General features: G+C 31.1%; 1 long non-coding RNA gene across 1 annotated transcript; it reads right to left on the reverse strand.

Annotated features, from left to right (window-relative positions):
* Positions 1–440: 440 nt before the first annotated feature.
* Positions 441–5,141, reverse strand: LOC145117144 (uncharacterized). The gene is made up of 3 exons (XR_013712512.1): positions 4,419–5,141; positions 2,818–3,044; positions 441–485 (listed from the first exon to the last, which is right to left on the reverse strand). It is a non-coding gene; the product is annotated as an uncharacterized LOC145117144 (long non-coding RNA).
* Between the last annotated feature and the right edge of the window lie 264 nt (positions 5,142–5,405).

Here is a 5,405-nt window from a genome sequence, read left to right on the forward strand (position 1 = left end):
AATTTTAAATACAACAAGATAATCTTATCAAGTAGAGATAGATAAGTCCTTGGGTGTTGATAAGATAGACTTATCGTTAATAATTTGTTTTATTATAATTTTATGATAACATAATTTATAATATCATTGTAATGAAAAAAAGATAGAATATATATTTTTTAAAAGTTAATTAGTAGAAGGGGTGTGTTTGATAATTTATGTAAGTTACAAGAATGAAATATAGTAGAATTATATTTTTTAGGGTAAACATGGTGGAACGTCCCAATTTTTTTATAAAACATAATAAAGCTAGTCGTTACCCTTTTAAAAAGATAAATAAGGTTTTCAAAAACATGCAACCATACTTATAAAATAATACTTTGAAAGAAACATAACGGAAGTAAAAACATCACATGTTTAATAACGTAACATTTATTTTTCATTAAAGTCTTTAAGTGAATGTCGTTTGCAGTCACGCCTCTTTCCCTTATTATTACCTGACGACCCTGAAAAATATTAAATAACAACGAGTAAGTGAACTCTTAGTAAGCATACACATTACTCTACCAATATATAGATCACTTAATTACATATAACACACAAAACACATTTCACAAAAGACATAACATAGACATAAACATTCCTAACTTTTTACTCCATTTTTGGGGTAAAAAATGGAGGTCGGTCGGTTGGCGTTTTATATAACATGCAAACTTACCGTCTTGAAACATTCCATTAATAGAGAAACAATATGATGATTAGTATTTTGAACTAATTCCAAATTGTTAGTATAATCTAAAGCAGCCAAACCATAAAATAATTTTGAGAATTATTTCTCGATTACTCGCAAATAATAAGTTCAATTATTATTACTTATTACCAAGTTTCGTCCATAAATTAGTTTTATCATTCGCAGTCAAATTTGATTGTAAGAAAGGTAGAAGAAAATTGTTCCATCGGGGGATGAATTAGAAAGACGAGACATAAATTAAAATGAACATGAAAGTCTCAGATTCTTGATTGTAACTACACAAAATAACTTATGTCCTTAAAAGTTTTTATGCACTCTAAAGTTTATAAGTTGTAGCGAAGAACCCCTAGATTTAATTAAGTTATCGTTCATTCTAACAAAAATGGAAGAACCAATAAATGCAAAGAAAATACTTGAAAATCCGGAGAGATGTGAACAACGAGAGATCGATTTTTGGTTAATAAATAGAAAATGGAGCATTCTGTTTGTAGAGGATGGTATTTTAATTCGAATTAAAAAAAACCAAGCTATCTAAATTAAAGTTCTAACATGGAGATTATTCAAATCCAAATCAACAACGACCGATACAACGTGTGAAGTGCAAAGTACACGTAAAATGTGTCATTTTGCAAACCTAGCCTCTCACATCCTTGACTAGGCTCAAACATATGTGGGATTGACCCATCCCTTAACCTCCATTAAAGTCTTTGGAGGCTTAAGGCAATGAAAAGCTTATAAACCCATAAAAGTTTCTTCCTCCCACCAATATGGAATAATGAAAAATTGTCAACTTGTATTTAATCTTATCAAATTTCCAACAATCACCACCAAATTAGAAAGTTTCTTTTTCATTCAGATAACGCCATCTGGATGGCATGAAGATTAAACCGAAGTTTAATGTGAATCTCTCACAAAGCAAAGTGCAAAGTATGCCTAAATTTTGTCATTTCACGAATCTAGTTTCTACCTTCAATATGAATAATGGAACAACTTAGCATTTGACGTCATTAAATTTCCAATATCCCATGTGAAGTTTCTTTAACTATCTTTAGTAAATTATACATAAAATGGCAAAATTTGACAGTTTTCATTTAACCTTTATTTTTCTAAAAGGGATCAAAAGAAAGCTTCAAATCATTTGGGGTTTTTTCTTAGACTTTGACCATAAAATTTGAACACTTGCATGGTGAGTGTGTCCATTTGGCTAAGAATTTGAATTAGTATTTTTGCTCTACGAATTTGATTGATTTGTTTACATCATATATAAGACCAATTTAATATGACCATTATAATGGATATTGCTTAATCACAAGGTCTAGTGGACAAAATGGTTGGTCACATCAAACATATTTTTTTCTCGGTCAATAATACCAATCATGCACGTGCAATGTTCATAGATAAATAGATTTTTCATTTGTTCTTAGAGGTCAAATATAGTATCTTACTAGTTGTGACCTTAAAGTCATGCTTAGACTATAAAATAAACACAAAAGACCATAAGTTTGAAAAGGAAACCTTGGAAAAAGATGAAGTTGTAAAGTCATAGGAGGATACCATTCATTTGTTTCATTAGGAATTAAATTGCTATTCATACCTTTTCTTCGTTCTTCGTTCTTCATTTTTTTAATATTTATATCTAATTTTTGTTTTATTCAAGTGTGACCCAAGTAGCTTGAAGCTTACATGGAAATTCCCACTTGTCCCCTTTTGATACAAAAAGGCTTTCATTCGAATGAAGTATATTATGATTCTTGTCGAAGTGGAATAGACCTTTACCTAACTACTCTAGTACAAGTGTAAGCATTTCCCCAATATAATCAGGTTTTAAATGATGTGGGTCATGACGTGGTGGCTAAGTCAAGCCTCAAATTTTTACGAATCATAGTGAGCCGTGACGTTTTTCAAAGTTTGACTTAAGCTGTAATTTTGTGTACATAAAAAAAGAAATCAATAATTATATATTTATATAAACTATACCTAAGGTTTTAGAAATGTTATATCAAATACCTTATAACAAAAAGTTAAAGACAAATTCATTAGTTTCATGCCCAATTGAAAAAAAACATGCATTGAAAAAGAACTCTCACCATGGCACGCTTAACAACGGCGCTAAGGGTGTTTTCTTGACGGCGAAACCACGCCTCGAACCCATGGCCTGTCATGACGCTGTCATTACCCGCCTTTTAGAACCTTGAACATAGTTAACTTCACTCAAATATAACTAAGGGAGGAGGGATTGAGTCGTTCCCTCCCAACCCACCGAACCCACTGCCACATCAATTTTTGTCTTTTCTTTTTCTTCATCTTTCCCAACCTACAACACACGGAAATTCTATCTTTTTCAACCCACTTAATTAAAAAAAAAATACAAAACAACTGAGATACAAGTTTTAAAACACATGGTACAAGAGAAAATGAGAAAGATAAAGTAGAAAGAGATGATGAAGTGAGTTAGTGAAACCAATCAACCAACCCGTTGAAGCGGGAGTGATACTGCCGATAATTCTATTGCTAATTAAGATTTTACCTTTGATTGTTTTGTATTTTTTTTTAAATTGAATAGGTTGAGTGAGTTCAAAAATATAGGCTTTCCGTGTGTTGTGAATTGGAAAAGATGAAGAAAAATAAAAGAGAAAAAATGATGTGACAATGAGTTCAGTGGGTTGGGAGGGAATGATTTAATGATCGCAAGTTAAAACTAAATATTAACACTATGTGTGTCTTAATGTAGGGCAAAGATACCCACTTATAATTAAGAACGCGTTATAGAAAATCTTGTATTATTCCAAAATACTTTTTATAGTTAGAAAATGAGTCGTTTTAATAAGACGATTTAGTTTTAGTAGCTTTGAATTTTTTCTTTGAATATTTTAAAAACCTAAATATTAACAAGGTTGTATGCACTACTAGAAAAGCGGACATTTTCCTATAGATATTACCAACTGAAAAATTGAGTCAGAAAACACTGACGGAATATCAATTGAAACGGGACAAAATATGGATGCAAATGTATATGACGATGTGGTTGGCACCGAATATTCATCATATCATGCATGAATAAATTTGTACGATATTAACGTACGTTATCATATAAATTGGTAAGAAAATGAAACAAAGAATTTAAATTGGTAAAAATCCACTTCGCTATGTATATAAATAGTAAAATTTGTATAGATTCGTTGTATAAACAAGTCATTACATATTCAATACTAGTTGTGAGACTCGTATATTATACGTGTTGGATAAAACAAAAAATTAAATATAATTGTTTAAACAAAAATTTATTTAAATTTGAAATTTTAGATTTGAAATTTAAAATTTAAAATTAAAAGTAAACATATTAAATACAATATATGAGTTGTAATATTGTAATTTATTAACTACTTTTAATTAAGACAGTTATTAAACTAGGTATAAATATGATGTGTTAATTAAGAAAAAGATAAAACAAATAGGCTAAAATGACAAATGGAAAAAAAACATTTATTACAAAAAAAAAAATGATATGTTCCAAGTTAATAAGAGAGTAACATTTGATAATTTGATAATTTTTTTATTTATTTATTAGAGTGGATTAACTATAGGACAATATCCAAATAGATATGATATTGAATATGTCATGACATATTTATACAACGAATTTAAACAATTTTTATAATTTGTAAAGAAACAAACAATTTTTACTCACTTCAAAAGGATCACTCTGTAATGTTCCTGGAATTTGACTCTCCATGGTCAACATTTACATCTCCCACCGTCTTCACCGACTTCGTCAGCCAATTATATTAGGATTGGTGTCGTCTCTTAGCTTATCGGTTCATCTTCATTATTTCTTACTACCGACTGCTTCCCTCTTCTTCTACCGTTCCTCTTGCTATGTACTCCGATTTCCATCTGAACCTCTTGGGAAAAAGCAGACGACATCTTCTTACCATCAAAATCTACCACTAGTTTAATTTCAAAGTTTGCCGTAAGTGTAAAGATCGAATTGAATGGAAACACAAATACGCCAAGTACAAACCCTAACAGAACTAGTCGAACGTTGATTATATCTACTTGAAGTTCATCAACAAGCCCTTTCTCTGAGAATCGTCGGTCTCCACCCCCTCCTGTGACCTCCACCGTCATCCTTTACCCACCCTACAAATCGAGTTCCAGGTGTTGGTCATTTTTGCGACTGCCTGCCCGGCCTAAAGAAACTCAACATCAATATATGTCATCTTCTACACACTTGAAGACCTCCTACTTCCTATTTCCCTCTGTAATCAATGACGATGACTCTAAACTATATATATTTGTGTATTAATAATGTTTGTTGCACTACGGTTGCTTTTGAGAGGGAGATTGAAGGGATGCCTTCTACACAAACTGTTGGTAATCTTCCTCCAGAACTTTATTGCCATTTGTGCAAAAATGTGATGAAAGATGCTGTTCTGACCAACAAGTGTTGTTTCACGACTTTTTGTGATAAATGTATGTTCTTTTTTTTTTTTTTTTTTTTTGTTAAACTAGAAAAGATTCCCGGTCGTTGCCGGTCAGAAGGTATTGATTTGTAAAGTAAAGTAGCATGTTGGTTGTTTTTTGTCTGTTAATGTGAGGGTAATTTGGTCTTTTCAGGTAGTGGGACTGAATTTATTACCATGGGTAAACCATATGGACCATTTATGTAATTTTG

This window comes from Lactuca virosa, chromosome 5 (genome assembly GCF_052849685.1).
Source record: "Lactuca virosa cultivar CGN04683 chromosome 5, Lactuca_virosa_CGN04683_v6, whole genome shotgun sequence".
NCBI classification, from domain to species: domain Eukaryota; kingdom Viridiplantae; phylum Streptophyta; class Magnoliopsida; order Asterales; family Asteraceae; genus Lactuca; species Lactuca virosa.